Genomic DNA, 19,340 nt, shown 5'->3' with positions numbered 1-19,340 from the left:
ACCCAGAGACGCAACCCAGACGCAACCCAGACGCAACCCAGACGCAACCCAGACGCAACCCAGACGCAACCCAGACGCAACCCAGACGCAACCCAGACGCAACCCAGACGCAACCCAGACGCAACCCAGACGCAACCCAGACGCAACCCAGACGCAACCCAGACGCAACCCAGACGCAACCCAGACGCAACCCAGACGCAACCCAGACGCAACCCAGACGCAACCCAGACGCAACCCAGACGCAACCCAGACGCAACCCAGACGCAACCCAGACGCAACCCAGACGCAACCCAGACGCAACCCAGACGCAACCCAGACGCAACCCAGACGCAACCCAGACGCAACCCAGACGCAACCCAGACGCAACCCAGACGCAACCCAGACGCAACCCAGACGCAACCCAGACGCAACCCAGACGCAACCCAGACGCAACCCAGACGCAACCCAGACGCAACCCAGACGCAACCCAGACGCAACCCAGACGCAACCCAGACGCAACCCAGACGCAACCCAGACGCAACCCAGACGCAACCCAGACGCAACCCAGACGCAACCCAGACGCAACCCAGACGCAACCCAGACGCAACCCAGACGCAACCCAGACGCAACCCAGACGCAACCCAGACGCAACCCAGACGCAACCCAGACGCAACCCAGACGCAACCCAGACGCAACCCAGACGCAACCCAGACGCAACCCAGACGCAACCCAGACGCAACCCAGACGCAACCCAGACGCAACCCAGACGCAACCCAGACGCAACCCAGACGCAACCCAGACGCAACCCAGACGCAACCCAGACGCAACCCAGACGCAACCCAGACGCAACCCAGACGCAACCCAGACGCAACCCAGACGCAACCCAGACGCAACCCAGACGCAACCCAGACGCAACCCAGACGCAACCCAGACGCAACCCAGACGCAACCCAGACGCAACCCAGACGCAACCCAGACGCAACCCAGACGCAACCCAGACGCAACCCAGACGCAACCCAGACGCAACCCAGACGCAACCCAGACGCAACCCAGACGCAACCCAGACGCAACCCAGACGCAACCCAGACGCAACCCAGACGCAACCCAGACGCAACCCAGACGCAACCCAGACGCAACCCAGACGCAACCCAGACGCAACCCAGACGCAACCCAGACGCAACCCAGACGCAACCCAGACGCAACCCAGACGCAACCCAGACGCAACCCAGACGCAACCCAGACGCAACCCAGACGCAACCCAGACGCAACCCAGACGCAACCCAGACGCAACCCAGACGCAACCCAGACGCAACCCAGACGCAACCCAGACGCAACCCAGACGCAACCCAGACGCAACCCAGACGCAACCCAGACGCAACCCAGACGCAACCCAGACGCAACCCAGACGCAACCCAGACGCAACCCAGACGCAACCCAGACGCAACCCAGACGCAACCCAGACGCAACCCAGACGCAACCCAGACGCAACCCAGACGCAACCCAGACGCAACCCAGACGCAACCCAGACGCAACCCAGACGCAACCCAGACGCAACCCAGACGCAACCCAGACGCAACCCAGACGCAACCCAGACGCAACCCAGACGCAACCCAGACGCAACCCAGACGCAACCCAGACGCAACCCAGACGCAACCCAGACGCAACCCAGACGCAACCCAGACGCAACCCAGACGCAACCCAGACGCAACCCAGACGCAACCCAGACGCAACCCAGACGCAACCCAGACGCAACCCAGACGCAACCCAGACGCAACCCAGACGCAACCCAGACGCAACCCAGACGCAACCCAGACGCAACCCAGACGCAACCCAGACGCAACCCAGACGCAACCCAGACGCAACCCAGACGCAACCCAGACGCAACCCAGACGCAACCCAGACGCAACCCAGACGCAACCCAGACGCAACCCAGACGCAACCCAGACGCAACCCAGACGCAACCCAGACGCAACCCAGACGCAACCCAGACGCAACCCAGACGCAACCCAGACGCAACCCAGACGCAACCCAGACGCAACCCAGACGCAACCCAGACGCAACCCAGACGCAACCCAGACGCAACCCAGACGCAACCCAGACGCAACCCAGACGCAACCCAGACGCAACCCAGACGCAACCCAGACGCAACCCAGACGCAACCCAGACGCAACCCAGACGCAACCCAGACGCAACCCAGACGCAACCCAGACGCAACCCAGACGCAACCCAGACGCAACCCAGACGCAACCCAGACGCAACCCAGACGCAACCCAGACGCAACCCAGACGCAACCCAGACGCAACCCAGACGCAACCCAGACGCAACCCAGACGCAACCCAGACGCAACCCAGACGCAACCCAGACGCAACCCAGACGCAACCCAGACGCAACCCAGACGCAACCCAGACGCAACCCAGACGCAACCCAGACGCAACCCAGACGCAACCCAGACGCAACCCAGACGCAACCCAGACGCAACCCAGACGCAACCCAGACGCAACCCAGACGCAACCCAGACGCAACCCAGACGCAACCCAGACGCAACCCAGACGCAACCCAGACGCAACCCAGACGCAACCCAGACGCAACCCAGACGCAACCCAGACGCAACCCAGACGCAACCCAGACGCAACCCAGACGCAACCCAGACGCAACCCAGACGCAACCCAGACGCAACCCAGACGCAACCCAGACGCAACCCAGACGCAACCCAGACGCAACCCAGACGCAACCCAGACGCAACCCAGACGCAACCCAGACGCAACCCAGACGCAACCCAGACGCAACCCAGACGCAACCCAGACGCAACCCAGACGCAACCCAGACGCAACCCAGACGCAACCCAGACGCAACCCAGACGCAACCCAGACGCAACCCAGACGCAACCCAGACGCAACCCAGACGCAACCCAGACGCAACCCAGACGCAACCCAGACGCAACCCAGACGCAACCCAGACGCAACCCAGACGCAACCCAGACGCAACCCAGACGCAACCCAGACGCAACCCAGACGCAACCCAGACGCAACCCAGACGCAACCCAGACGCAACCCAGACGCAACCCAGACGCAACCCAGACGCAACCCAGACGCAACCCAGACGCAACCCAGACGCAACCCAGACGCAACCCAGACGCAACCCAGACGCAACCCAGACGCAACCCAGACGCAACCCAGACGCAACCCAGACGCAACCCAGACGCAACCCAGACGCAACCCAGACGCAACCCAGACGCAACCCAGACGCAACCCAGGCGCAACCCAGACGCAACCCAGACGCAACCCAGACGCAACCCAGACGCAACCCAGACGCAACCCAGACGCAACCCAGACGCAACCCAGACGCAACCCAGACGCAACCCAGACGCAACCCAGACGCAACCCAGACGCAACCCAGACGCAACCCAGACGCAACCCAGACGCAACCCAGACGCAACCCAGACGCAACCCAGACGCAACCCAGACGCAACCCAGACGCAACCCAGACGCAACCCAGACGCAACCCAGACGCAACCCAGACGCAACCCAGACGCAACCCAGACGCAACCCAGACGCAACCCAGACGCAACCCAGACGCAACCCAGACGCAACCCAGACGCAACCCAGACGCAACCCAGACGCAACCCAGACGCAACCCAGACGCAACCCAGACGCAACCCAGACGCAACCCAGACGCAACCCAGACGCAACCCAGACGCAACCCAGACGCAACCCAGACGCAACCCAGACGCAACCCAGACGCAACCCAGACGCAACCCAGACGCAACCCAGACGCAACCCAGACGCAACCCAGACGCAACCCAGACGCAACCCAGACGCAACCCAGACGCAACCCAGACGCAACCCAGACGCAACCCAGACGCAACCCAGACGCAACCCAGACGCAACCCAGACGCAACCCAGACGCAACCCAGACGCAACCCAGACGCAACCCAGACGCAACCCAGACGCAACCCAGACGCAACCCAGACGCAACCCAGACGCAACCCAGACGCAACCCAGACGCAACCCAGACGCAACCCAGACGCAACCCAGACGCAACCCAGACGCAACCCAGACGCAACCCAGACGCAACCCAGACGCAACCCAGACGCAACCCAGACGCAACCCAGACGCAACCCAGACGCAACCCAGACGCAACCCAGACGCAACCCAGACGCAACCCAGACGCAACCCAGACGCAACCCAGACGCAACCCAGACGCAACCCAGACGCAACCCAGACGCAACCCAGACGCAACCCAGACGCAACCCAGACGCAACCCAGACGCAACCCAGACGCAACCCAGACGCAACCCAGACGCAACCCAGACGCAACCCAAACGCAACCCAGACGCAACCTGCTCTGCAGAAAAAACCTTCAGTCACAACCCCGGACACAACCTCGGACACAACCCCGGACACAACCTTCAGACACAACCTCGGACACAACCTTCAGACACAACCTTCAGACACAACCCCGGACACAACCTTCAGACACAACCTCAGACACAACCTTCAGACACAACCTTCAGACACAACCTCGGACACAACCTTCAGACACAACCTTCAGACACAACCTTCAGACGCAACCTCGGACACAACCTTCAGACACAACCTTCAGACACAACCTTCAGACGCAACCTCAGACACAACCTTCGGACGCAACCTTCGGACACAACCTTCAGACGCAACCTCAGACCCAACCTTCAGACACTACCTTCAGACACAACCTGCAGACACAACCTCAGACCCAACCTTCGGACGCAACCTTCGGACACAACCTTCAGACGCAACCTCAGACCCAACCTTCAGACACTACCTTCAGACACAACCTGCAGACACAACCTCAGACCCAACCTTCAAACACAACCTTCAGACACAACCTCAGACACAACCTCAGACACAACCTTCAGATAATACTTTTTCTACAACTTTTACAGAATTTTTTCACAAGTTGTACGCACCTTTTATGTAAGTCTCACACAACTTTTACACACATTTTGGACATCTCACACAACTTTTGCACAACTCTCATACAGTTCTTATACGTCTCTTTTACAATCTTTCCACAGCTTATGCCGCATAATTTAACATGAAACAGAAGGAAGTCTGATAGAATACTGAACGCAAATCAGACGTACTGCAGGCGGAATGTCATTGAAGCTCAGTCGTGTCTCTTATTCAATAAAGACGCAAGCTTGATGTAACCGTTTTCTTTTTAGACGATTATTCAAAGGCGTCGTATAAATGATCGATCACAAACATTCAAATTCTGATGTCTACTTATACTTTCCCCTCTGTTTAATATTATATAATAAAATCACACAAATATCATGCAATAAAATTATACAAATAGTATATATTAAAATGAGACAAATATTATACAATAAAATCAGGCAAATAGTATACAATAAAATGAAACAAATATTATACAGTAATATCAGTCTGAGACTGATTACACGGAAATTACGGAGGCCTGCTACCTGTTTTAGAAAATGGCCGGTAGAGGCACTTTACGCTCTCATTCGTACGTACACACTTACGTTCACACCCATATGGCGGTGCCCCTGGGATTATGCAAATATGTTGTCATTTATCGATTCTACGTAATATTTAGAAAAATAAGCTGGGCATTACAGATAAACAGGAAAAACCAATCGATTACCTAAGAGAGAGGAACATAAGAAAAATAATTACTTCATATCACTGGATGGTTTTTATGCGATTACTGTGGAATTACGTCGAACCACTGTAAACACCACAATACGTACTAGAATTTTTGCAAAATTTGTAAGGGTTACATAGAAACGAGCTTTATGGAAATGCTGGTGGTTACGCCGATTTTTCGATAATAACGCAAACGCCCCACGGACTATGCTAATTGCTGTTTATTAAATAACTACGTTAATATCTAGGATTAGTAAGTTGGTGGATGAAGATACCGTGGAAATTACACGGACATCTAGGAATTATGCAAAATCGACAAGCATTTTGACAAGCATTAGGTAAAAACAAATTTATTCGCTTATGCAGACACTATGACGTTACGCCTGACGCTCGGAGGCCACCTAAATACGTTCTGGGATTGACGACAAATCTATGAGAATATACAGAAATGCTGCACTTTATGAAGACGCTGGTCGTTACTTGATTCGTAGGAAATAACGAATATGCCCCTGGGATTATGCAACGATGTTGTCGTTTAAGTAACCTCTCTAGAATCTAGGGAAATAAGATGGGTACTACGGATAACCTAGAAATTACGTCGGTATATTAATAATTATTGAAGACAGATATTACATAAGAATAAAAAATAAAGCACAAATACTTACTTCAAATCGCCAGTCGGATAAGCCAAAATCTGTAAGGGTTACCCAGAAACGATGAGCTTTATAAAGATGCTGGTAGTTCGTATAGTCTACGTAAATAATGCAACCGCCTCAGGGACTATTCAAAAATGCTATCGACTAAATAACCTCGTTAATATCTAGAATTAATAAGCTGATCGTTACAGATATCCTGGAAATTACACGGTCATCTAGGAGTTAGGAAAAATCGACATCCATTACGGAAAAACAATATACTTGAGCGAAATCACGAGATGGTTATGCGGAAAAAAATAAGATTACGGAGAAAGCTCGGAGGACAAAAATGTCGTTTAAGTAACCTCGCTAGTATCTAAGAAAATAACCAGGGTATTGCTGATAAACCTAGGAACTACGTCGGTACGTTAGGAATTATTGAAAAAAGGAGGGATTACCTAAAAAGAAAACGGACAAATACTTCTAATCACCTGATGGTAAAGCGAAGACAGTGGGGTTATGTCCCACGCTGTAGATTGCGTACTTAGATTTTTGTAAAATCTGTAGGTTACGCAGAAATGCCCGACTTTATGAAAATGCTAGTAGTTACGCAAATTCGTCGGATATAACGAGTGCCCCGCGGATTATGCAAAAAAAAAATGCAGTCGATAAAATAACCTCGGTAATATCTTCGATTAATAAGCCGACAGTTGTAAATACACGGGAACTACACGGTCATCTACGAGTTATCGAAAACCGACAGGAATTTACACAAGTATTACGTACAAAGGCAAGTACTTACGCGAAATCACAGGGTGGTAATGCGGAAACAATTGGATTACGCCGCATTCTCGGAGGCCACCTAAATACGCCCTATTACCGACGCCAAATCTACAAGGATTACACAGAAACGCTGCATTTCCTGAAAACCCTAATATTTACGCAGATTCGTCGGAAATAACGCGAGTGCCCCTCAGATTATGCAAAAAAAAAAAATGCAGTCGATCATATAACCTCGGTAATATCTTCGATTAATAAGCCGACAGTTGTAAATACACGGGAACTACACGGTCATCTACGAGTTATCGAAAACCGACAGGAATTTACACAAGTATTACGTACAAATGAAAGTACTTACGCGAAATCACAGGGTGGTAATGCGGAAACAATCGGATTACGCTGCATTCTCGGAGGCTACCTAAATACGCCCTATTACCGACGCCAAATCTACAAGGATTACACAGAAACGCTGCATTTCCTGAAAACCCTAGTATTTACGCAGATTCGTCGGAAATAACGGGAGTGCCCCACAGATTATGCAAAAAAAAAAATGCAGTCGATCATATAACCTCGGTAATATCTTCGATTAATAAGCCGACAGTTGTAAATACACGGGAACTACACGGTCATCTACGAGTTATCGAAAACCGACAGGAATTTACACAAGTATTACGTACAAATGAAAGTACTTACGCGAAATCACAGGGTGGTAACGCGAAAACAATCGGATTACGCCGCATTCTCGGAGGCTACCTAAATACGCCCTATTACCGACGCCAAATCTACAAGGATTACACAGAAACGCCGCATTCCCTGAAAACCCTAGTATTTACGCAGATTCTTCGGAAATAACGCGAGTGCCCCACAGATTATGCAAAATAAATGCAGTCGATCATATAACCTCGGTAATATCTTCGATTAATAAGCTGATAGTTGCAGATACACATGAAAGTACACGGTCATCTACGAGTAAAACCCTAGTATTTACGCAGATTCGTCGGATCTAACGAGTCCCCCACGAATTATAAAAAAGAAAAAAAAAGAAAAATGCTGTCGTTTCAGTAACCTAGCTAGTATCTACGAAAATAAGCTACTTAGAGTATTCTACGAATAACGAAACTGTTAAGAATGTCAAAAAGAAAAACCTCCAACAAGCATTATGAAAAAAGAAGTACTTTCGACAAATCTCGGGATCGTTATGTAAAAATACGTTACGCTACGTTACACTAGGGCTTTCACATCGTGCAAACGTTTCGCAAAATCGCTTGGCGTTGTAAAAAAAAAAAAGTTAGACATTGCAACGATTCATCGGAAGGAGTACCCCTGGGACTATGCAAATATTCTGTCGGGTAAGTAACCCATCTAATATCATGGAAAATAAGCTAGGGTTCTAAATACCCTCCAAATTACAATATACGCGAAGAATTACGCGACGAAGAGATCACGTAAAAAAAAAATACGGTCGATAACTCAGTGATAATGTGGAAACGTTAGAGTTAAGTAGACACGCTAAAATGAAGCTAAATACACGCCACGGTTTACACAGAAACGTTAGGCTATATAAAAACGCGGATTCTTCGGATAAAACGAAAATATCCCGAACTATGAAAAAAAAAATGCCGCAGTTTAAATAACTTCGCTGGTATCTAGGAAAATGAGCCGCGGGGTGCAGATACTATGCAATTTACGCAACACGCGTAGAATTACGGAACGAAAATAAAGGCATTAAGTGAAAAAAATACTTACTGCAAATCGTTGGGTCGCGTCTGGATTACACCGAAGTTAGACCACAAAAGTTCGGCTGAATACACGCCAAGGTTTACACAAAATCTGTAAGGATTATATAGATACGGTGGGCTTCATACAAAAAAAAACTGCTGGTTACGCGCATTCGTTCAAAACGACGGAATGCCCTTAACATTATGCAAAAAGTACCATCGTTTCAGTTATCTCGATAGTATGTAGGTAAATAAATAACTTCGAGGTTGCAGATAACCTGAGAAAGACAACATTCTGGGTGTCCACGTTGGACGTTGCGAAAAATCGACAGAACTTACGTGTAAAAAAAAACCCATACTTTGACAAATGGATACTTACGCCAAACCACGTAGTGGGCGAAATTGCTGGGTTGCGTCTGGCAGAGCCAGAGAATTTACCAAAATAAGGGTTAGGGGTTTACGCAATATTTCTAAGGGTTACGCCAATCTGTTCGGAATTACGCAACACGCTTAATTACGCACGAATGGATTCACGGTAGTTGAAACGCTCTACAATGCCCTAAAATTTCCGGTACACGCGTTGGACCGCGTTGAACCGCGCTAAACCTAGATCATTTTTATTTTTTGTCGTTTTACAATCATTTAAGCAATGTACGCTACATATGTACGCTCGGTAGTATCAAACTAATATTTACAGAATACAACCCCGCCGCTCAGGCTTTATACCGCTCGTAGTACGTAGAAAATAATTTTAATCGAACGTTTCGCAGAACAGAAATCTGCTTACATACTGCCTTCTATTTAAACTTTTTTTTTTTCGACGCTTTCTTACTACAATGATAAAAATATTTTTTCTTTTTTAGTATATGAGCATTTCAATTATTCGCGAAGCTGGGGTCACGCGATATCCTAAGAATTGTCTAAAAAGATGTTTCTTGTTACGGATAAATACTGGACGACGGTTTTCGATACGCCCAACGGTGGTCTAAAATTCTCTTAACGCATCAAATTTATGTATGCTTTCTATCACTTTACAATTATTTAAACAATTTTACAATATACGTTTGTTCGGTATAAAATTATAATTAAACGATAATTCTCTCAACGCATCAGAATTTATGTATACTTTCTATTAGTTTAACTAATTATTTGAACATTCTATACTATACGTTTACTCGAGTTAAAATTATATTTAAATATTTTTCTCAACGCACCATTGTTTATATACGCTTCTTATCACTATACAATTATTTAAACGGTTTACAATATACGTTTGTTCGATATAAAATTATACTTCAATAATAGTTTTCTTAACGCACCCAAGTTTATGTATGCTTTCTATCACTTTACAATTATTTAAAGAATCTATAATATACGATTGGTCGATATAAAATAAGATTTAAACAATAATACAACCGCTTAAACGTTGCACCGCACGTAATATCTTGTGAAGTATAAAACAATTTTATGTTAACATTCCGGAAAGAAAAAATCAACTGATGTACTACCTTCCAATTGAAGTTTCTTTTTTTCAACGCTCTATAAACTCCAACAATATTATAACAATGATTCTAACAAATTTGTTTCTATCTTGTAATTTTTCGTAAAACATCGCAATTATGCGCAAGACTAAAGCAGGGGAATCGTTTGAAATGCTGGTGGTTACGCAAAACGCTGAGAATTAAACAGAATACGACGTTAGGGATTGCGCAGGTACGCTGAGGGTGTCGCAGAAACGCTCAGGGTATCATGCAAGATCGCTTAGGGTATCCAAGGTACGCTCAAGGTAGTATCGCAGAAACGCTTAGGGTATCATGCAAGATCGCTCAGGGGTGTCGCAGAAACGCTCAGGGGTGTCGCAGAAACGCTCAGGGGTGTCGCAGAAACGCTCAGGGGTGTCGCAGAAACGCTCAGGGGTGTCGCAGAAACGCTCAGGGGTGTCGCAGAAACGCTCAGGGGTGTCGCAGAAACGCTCAGGGGTGTCGCAGAAACGCTCAGGGGTGTCGCAGAAACGCTCAGGGTGTCGCAGAAACGCTCAGGGTGTCGCAGAAACGCTCAGGGTGTCGCAGAAACGCTCAGGGTGTCGCAGAAACGCTCAGGGTGTCGCAGAAACGCTCAGGGTGTCGCAGAAACGCTCAGGGTATCGCAGAAACGCTCAGGGTGTCACGCAGAAACGCTCAGGGTATCGCAGAAACGCTCAGGGTATCGCAGAAACGCTTAGGGGTGCGCAAAATCGCCGAGAATTACGTAGAACGTTGGAGCTTAAACAGATTTAAAGAAGCTATACGCACGAAGGAGAGGCGAGTCTTCTTTCGGTTCGGTAAAATGAAGGAAGCGTTGTTTTCCTGCTGATTTTAATCCAATGGAAGATTCTTCAAGATTCCATCCTTCGTTATTGCTTCCATCGCATCTTCCTGGCTCCTTTCCTTTCCTTTCTCATCTTCATATTCATGATAGATCCTAGAGGAAGGAGGCTTTCCTATTTTAGGAAAATAATAAAAATGCAGTATTGAAACCTATAATAAAGTACATGGCGATAAAAAATACTAAAATATCATTAAACAATGCTAACCGTGAGTCGCAATTTTACAAAGACCATTTCCAACTAGAGCGTTGAATTGTTCTTTTATCCGTATCCAAACAGTAGAACGAAATTACAACATAGGCTTCCTAAAAGAAAAAAAAAAAAAAATTAACAAAGTTAATAAAAATAGTGTTATAATAAAAATATCAAAATGTTAAGTATTCCTCATCAGACAAGAGAATAAAGAACCATCTTGCTCTAACGAGCGTGATACTTAGGAACTGCTATCCGGGAATCCACGACCCAATTAACACATATATTTCGATTTAAGCAGTGTTCGTTCTGTCGTATACTATCGACGAAAAGCCTATCGTTTCTATTTCGCAGCGATATTTCAAGAGAGACCATATGATTCGTTGAAATAGTGTTATTTAAGACGCGTTCGCTTACATAGATTTTTTCATCGATTAAATGAATGAAGTTACGATAACGTTATCCAACTTGAATAAACTTTGAATTATCAGCTACTCGATGTATATTAAATGAAAAATGCAATCGGAAGAAAAATATACTCCGATGTAAAAGTATCGTTAACAGAACACTGTTTAATCGAAGAATGAATGTGTAAACAGATGTCAATTCTGTTCGACTGTAACTAAATTCACCATGCTTATTTCAAGGAACACGGACCACGATGCATTGTTAACAATAACGGACGAAATCGCAATGCCTATACCCTGAAAAAATAAATGTAGAATTAGCTAAACGTTATCGTAAAGGGTAACGTGAAAATAAATAATAATATATGTCAACTATTGCTTATCAGTTGTCGTCCTGTGTCCAATACCATTGCTTATCATAGATAAGTAAAACTGATGACGAAAATTTTGAACTTCATACTTCTTTCTTTCTATCATCGAAAATAATGATTCCTTAGCTGGTTGTTAGATCAAGGAACGCTTCCTTCCACGATTTAAGTAGCGTTCGTACTGTCAAGATGTCAATTCTGTTCGAATGTAACTAAATTCATCTTGCTTATTTTTAAGAAAACTAGCCACGATGTAATGTCAACAATAACGAAAGAAATCACGTCTACATCCTGAAAAAGTAGATATAGAATTAAGTAAACGTTCTCGAAAATATTATAGTGACAATAAATAACTATTTTTTTCAACTAACGCTTACCAGTCGTTGTTGTGTGTCGAACACCATTTATTATTGTAAATAAGTAAAATTGATGACGAAAATCTGGACGTCCTACCTCTTCCATTCTATAATTGAAAGTAACGATGACTTAGATGGTTATGTTACGTTAAGAAACGTAGTAAAATATGTTATATTTCGTAATTGAGCGTGATCGATGTTAATAAATTTACCAGCGAAAATTGTTTTCGATATTCTAGCGGTATATAACATAAGAGTGTAACATAGGAGTGTATAACATAGTTAAATAAAATATTCTAATTACCTGCAATCAACGAGGATTCTGAGGCAGTAAGGGGGCTGTGGACCGCCGCGCTTGCGCATTACGTCACCTTTGCAATGGCTTCCCCACATGCTTGTAACATTTCGATCCATTTGTACGAAAATATCGGAATATTAAAAATATGATATAAATTTTTCAATTTAATATCTCTCAAAATAAAGCTCCTAAGCGTGAAAACTATATTTTTAAGGAAAATGTACATAAGCCTGCATGCAATTACATATTTCTCCTAGATCATTTCTATATAATATCTTGTAGAATTTCTTCTAAGATCATATCTAAGTAGAACGCAGATCTGCACTATTAATGGTCGAAAAAAAGAAAAAAAGAAAAAAAAAAAGAATGAAATTAAGAAGATCGGTTTTCTGAGAAACCCACAATAAAATAAACTGTAGAATACAAAACGAAATACAGCTGCAGTAAAAGTATGAATAATTCAAAAATATCTTACGGCTAAAGAACTGTCAACCGCATTACAGCAATCAGCAAACGATCCGTCGAATGATACATCCACTCCATGATTTAAGCAGTATTCGTTCTGTCATGTACTATCAACGAAAAGTCTACAATTTTTATTTCGCAGTGATATTCCAAGACGGACGACGACTCGTTAAAATAATGTAGATTAAGCGCGTTCGCGTACATAGATTTTCCCATCGATCGTCCTCGACGTGAGATCAATTAACGACATCTGAAGCAGGTCTAAAAAATAAGGAGGAGAGTAGAATGTCCTCGGTTATTTTATAATGCTGGACGAAGGCAGAGCAACCAGCGTAAATGCACAGAAAATGGTACGAGACAAATCTCGACCATAAACAAGTGCTCGATAAAAAGTGGGTTGCGTCTAGAAAGATTCAACTGCGCGGTGACGACCGTGCACAACTCCTCCCTATCCTGATGATGTCGATTATTAATCACATGACGACGATGAAGGCTGAAAGAATCCATATAAAATCCACTAATGTAAAATTAAAGAAATAATGTTACATCAACGTTAATCAATTTGAATGAATTCCGAATTATCAACTATTCCACGTATATAAAACGCACTTCCCAAAAAATGTACAATCGAACAAAAAATATACTCTGACGGCAAATTACTAAAAGAAGTTTCGCTGAAAGAACACTGCTTAATCGAAGAATGAATGTATAAACTTAAACGGAAGACGTCTACTTTGTTGAACTCTAGCCAAATCAATCTTGCTTCTTTCTAGGAACATGGGCCACACTGTGTTGTTAACGCTGACGAACAAATTTACAGAATCTACGCCCTGAAAAGGTAAATATAGAATTAACTAAACGTTCCCAAAAAGATTACAGTGACAATAGCAATATTTTTTAACTACTGCGCACCACTCGTCGTCCTGTATCGAATATCACTTCTTATTGTACGTAAGTAAAATTGATACTCCGAACATCGTACCTCTTCCATCCTATAATCGAAAGAACGATGGCTTAGATGATTATGTTAGGTTAAGGAACGCAGTAGAATAAGTTATATTTCGCAATTGAACGTGATCGATGTTAATAAATTCACTTGTGGAAATCGCGTTTTCGACATTCGATCGGTACATAAAATTAGAGCGTACGTTAGATAAAATATTCTAATTACCTGCAAGAAAAAAGCTTGGTCATAACACGTGCCAATCATTATTCAAAATGGTGGATTCTGAGGCAGCAAGGAGGCTGTGGACCGCTGCGCTTGCGCATTACGTCACCTTTGCAATGGCTTCCCCACGTGCTTGTAACATTTCGATCTATTTGTACGAAAATATCGGAACATTAAAAATATGATATACGAATTTAAAAACTATCTAAATTGATATCCGACTACTCCATACTATGAAAATTAATCGTTTCAATTTAATATCTCTCAAAATAAAGCTCCTAAGCGTGAAAACTATATTTTTAAGGAAAATGTACATAAGCCTGCATGCAATTACATATTTCTCCTAGATCATTTCTATACAATATCTTGTAGAATTTCTTCTAAGATCATATCTAAGTAGAGTGCAGGTGTGCACTATTAATGGTTGAAAAAAAGAAAAAAAAATGAAATTAAGAGATCGGTTTTCTGAGAAACCCACAATAAAATAAACTGTAGAATACAAAACGAAATACAGCTGCAGTAAAAGTATGAATAATTCAAAAATATCTTACGGCTAAAGAACTGTCAACCGCATTACAGCAATCAGAAAACGATCCGTCGAATGATACATCCACTCCGTGATTTAAGCAGTATTCGTTCTGTCATGTACTATCAACGAAAAGTCTACAATTTTTATTTCGCAGTGATATTCCAAGACGGACGACAACTCGTTAAAATAATTTAGATTATGCGCGTTCGCGTACATAGATTTTCCCATCGATCGTCCTCGACGTGAGATCAATTAACGACATCTGAAGCAGGTCTAAAAAATAAGGAGGAGAGTAGAATGTCCTCGGTTATTTTATAATGCTGGACGAAGGCAGAGCAACCAGCGTAAATGCACAGAAAATGGTACGAGACAAATCTCGACCATAAACAAGTGCTCGATAAAAAGTGGGTTGCGTCTAGAAAGATTCAACTGCGCGGTGACGACCGTGCACAACTCCTCCCTATCCTGATGATGTCGATTATTAATCACATGACGACGATAAAGGTTGAAAGAATCCATGTAAAATCCACTAATGTAAAATTAAAAAAATAATGTTACATCAACGTTAATCAATTTGAATGAATTCCGAATTATCAACTATTCCACGTATATAAAACGCACTTCCCAAAAAATGTACAATCGAACAAAAAATATACTCTGACGGCAAATTACTAAAAGAAGTTTCGCTGAAAGAACACTGCTTAATCGAAGAATGAATGTATAAACTTAAACGGAAGACGTCTACTTTGTTGAACTCTAGCCAAATCAATCTTGCTTCTTTCTAGGAACATGGGCCACACTGTGTTGTTAACGCTGACGAACAAATTTACAGAATCTACGCCCTGAAAAGGTAAATATAGAATTAACTAAACGTTCCCAAAAAGATTACAGTGACAATAGCAATATTTCTTAACTACTGCGCACCACTCGTCGTCCTGTTTCGAATATCACTTCTTATTGTACGTAAGTAAAATTGATAATCCGGACATCGTACCTCTTCCATTCTATAATCGAAAGAACGATGGCTTAGATGATTATGTTAGGTTAAGGAACGCAGTAGAATAAGTTATATTTCGCAATTGAGCGTGATCGTTATTAATAAATTCACTCGCGAAAATCGCATTTTTGGTATTCGTCGCTATATAAAATCTGAGTGAACGTTAGATAAAATATTCTAATTAACTAATAATTCTAATTAACGAGAGGACGAAGCTCGAGTGCAACGCTTAGCACGAGACAATTTAGAATGGCGGATTAAGCGGCAGGAAGGAAGCTATGGACCGTCGCGCGTATGCATACGTCATCATTCCAATGGCTTCCCCGCGTGTTTGTTGTTTCGATCTATTTGTATGAGAATATCGAAACGTTAAAAATATGATATACGAAGTTAAAAACTATCTAAACGGATATCTTGTTACACCAAACTGTAAAAATTATTCGTTTCAATTTGACGCCTGTATAACTAAACGTTCATGTAGCGACTATTGCGACGAGAAATAATAATCTTTTTCAACTAACGCTTACCAGTCGTCGTTGTGTGTCGTACACCATTTATTATTGTAAATAAGTAAAATTGATGAGGAAAATGCGAACGTCGTAACTCTTCCGTTGTACGATCGTAAATAACGATTGCTTATATGGTTATGTTAGGTTAAGGAACGCGGTACAATTTACGATTCGCAGTTGGGCGCGACCGATGTTAACAAATTTTATCGGAAAAATCGCGTTTTCGGCATTCGATCGGTATATAAAATAATGGTGCACGTTAAATAAAATATTTTAATTACCTGCAATTAACGAGAGGACGAAGCTTGGTTGGGACACGTGCCACGAACTGATTCAGAATGGCGGATTAAGCGGCAACAAGGAAGCTGTATCGTCGAGCATGCGCGTTACGTCAGCTTTGCAATGGCTTCCCCACGTGCTTGTTGTTTCGATCTATTTGTATAGAAATATCAAAACGTTAAAAATATGATATACGAAGTTAAAAACTATCGAAACGGATATCTTGCTACATAAAATTATGAAAATTAATCGTTACGATTTGATAAAATGTTCGAGTAAGGATTACAGCGATAATAAATAAGAACCTTTTTCGACTAATGCTTACCACTCGTCGTCGTGTGTCCAACACCATTTCTCATTGTAAATAAGTAAAATTGAAGACGAAAATCCAGACGTCGTACCTCTCCCATTCTATAATCAAAAGTAACGATGGCTTGTATGGTTGTTAGGTTAAGGAACGCGGTAGAATAAGTTATATTTCGTAGTCGAGCGTGATCGATGTTAATAAATTTACCCGCGGATATCGCTTTTTCGACGTTCGATCGGTATGTAAAATAATGGTACACGTTGAATAAACTATTCTAATTAACTGCAATTAACGAACGGACGAAGCTCTGTTGCGACGCGTGCCACGAAACGATTTGAAATGGCGGATTAGGCGGCAGGAAGGAAGCTATGGACCGTCGCGCGTACGCATTACGTCATCTTTCCAATGGCTTCCCCGCGTGTTTGTTGTTTCGATCTATTTGTATGAGAATATCGAAACGTTTATAATATGATATACGAAGTTAAAAACTATCTAAACGGATATCTTGTTACACCAAACTGTAAAAATTATTCGTTTCAATTTGACGCCTGTATAACTAAACGTTCATGTAGCGACTATTGCGACGAGAAATAATAATCTTTTTCAACTAACGCTTACCAGTCGTCGTTATATGTCGAACACCATTTATTATTGTAAATAAGTAAAATTGATGACGAAAATCCGAAAGTCGTAGCTCTTCTATTGTATAACCGCAAAGAACGATTGTTTACACGTTTATGTTAGGTTAAGGAAGGTAGGACGATAATTTACAATTCGCAGTTGAGCGCGATCGGTGTTAACAAATTTTATCCGCTCAAATCGTGTTTTCTGCATTCAATCGCTATATAAAATAATGACGCACGTTAAATAAAATATTCTAATTACCTGCAGTCAACGAGAGGACGAAGCTGGCTTGCGACAAACGCCACGAAATAATTCAGAATGGCGGAGTAAGCGGCAGCAAGAAAGATGTGGACCGTCGTACGTACATATTACGTCATCTTTCCAATGGCTTCCCCACGTGCTTGTAAAGTTTCGATCTATTTGTATGAAAATATCGGAACGTTAAAAATATGATATACGAAGTTAAAAACTATCTAAACGGATATCTTGCTATACCGAACTGTGAAAATTAATCATTTCGATTTGACGCCTGTATAACTAAACGTTCACGTAAAGATTGCAACGATAATAAATAACAATGTTTTTCAACTAATGCTTACCAGTCGTCGTTGTCGTGTGTCCAACATCATTTCTCATTGTAAATAAGTAAAATTGATGACGAAAATGCAAACGTCGTAGTTCTTCCATTGTATAATCGAAAATAACGATGGCTTGTATGGTTGTTAGGTTAAGGAACGCAGCAGAATATATTTCGTAGTTGAGCGTGATCGATGTTAATAAATTCACCCGTGGAAATAGCGTTTTCGACGTTCGATCGATATACAAAATTAGAGCGTACGTTGGATAAAATATTCTAATTAACTGCAATTAACGAGAGGACGAAGCTCGATTGCGACGCGTGCCACGAACTAATTCGGAATGGCGGATTAAGCGGCAGGAAGGAAGCTATGGACCGTCCCGCGTACGCGTTACGTCATCTTTACAATGGCTTCCCCACGTGTTTGTTGTTTCGATCTGTTTGTATAATAATATGGAAACGTTAAAAATATGATATACGAAATTAAAAACTATCTAAACGGATATCTTGCTGCATCAGACTGTGAAAATTAATCATTTCGATTTGATATCTGTAGAAATAAAGCTCGTAAACGTGAAAATATATTTGTAAGGAAAATGTCCGTGCGCCCGCATACAATTATTTTTCATATAAATGTATTTTATCTTCGATGTAGTACGAGGAAAGTATTAATTTTGAAGTTTCTGCTTTTAGAAAGAGAGAGTAACCATCCGATTCGTTGAAAGGTCCGTTTTTGTTGACAGTACATGTAGACGAAAAACGCGGGATCAAATTTATAAATTATTGGAATTTTAATTTAAGGCTATTTTAATAAAACATTTAACAGCATAAAGAGTGTTAACAAATGAAAAAAGAAGTTTATAAGAGGAACGATATTAAATTTATACAAAATAAAGATAAATTCATATAAAAAGAAATCGATATGAAAAAGCAGTAAAGCGTGACGAAGTGGTGGAAAAAGGTCCATGAAAGAACAGATGTGAAATTTTTTATCAAAACACGTGTAATGAATATCTCGCGATTGTGTGTACTATTGTTTAAAGATTAGTTAGATTATTATTATTATTATATTATGTTATATATTAGTTATTTCTGGTTAGATATACTACATATACACCATACATTGTCCAAACGAATATAA

At 43.2% G+C, this 19,340-nt stretch overlaps 1 long non-coding RNA gene across 12 annotated transcripts; it reads right to left on the bottom strand.

The window, feature by feature from the left end:
* Positions 1-5,959: 5,959 nt before the first annotated feature.
* On the bottom strand, positions 5,960-18,508 carry LOC127071642 (uncharacterized). 12 transcript variants are annotated; one of them, XR_007785167.1, is made up of 13 exons: positions 18,222-18,504; positions 17,884-18,038; positions 17,017-17,102; positions 16,694-16,844; positions 15,831-15,910; positions 14,929-15,748; positions 14,381-14,525; positions 13,220-14,039; positions 12,751-12,840; positions 12,468-12,553; positions 11,331-12,381; positions 6,291-11,237; positions 5,960-6,211 (listed from the first exon to the last, which is right to left on the bottom strand). It is a non-coding gene; the product is annotated as an uncharacterized LOC127071642 (long non-coding RNA). The 12 variants fall into 12 exon arrangements; XR_007785169.1 differs by having other exon boundaries at positions 15,901-15,910; XR_007785168.1 differs by lacking the exon at positions 15,831-15,910 and adding an exon at positions 14,122-14,201.
* Between the last annotated feature and the right edge of the window lie 832 nt (positions 18,509-19,340).

Source organism: Vespula vulgaris, chromosome 22, assembly GCF_905475345.1.
Source record: "Vespula vulgaris chromosome 22, iyVesVulg1.1, whole genome shotgun sequence".
NCBI lineage: Eukaryota > Metazoa > Arthropoda > Insecta > Hymenoptera > Vespidae > Vespula > Vespula vulgaris.
This window is presented reverse-complemented; position numbering and strand designations above follow the sequence as displayed.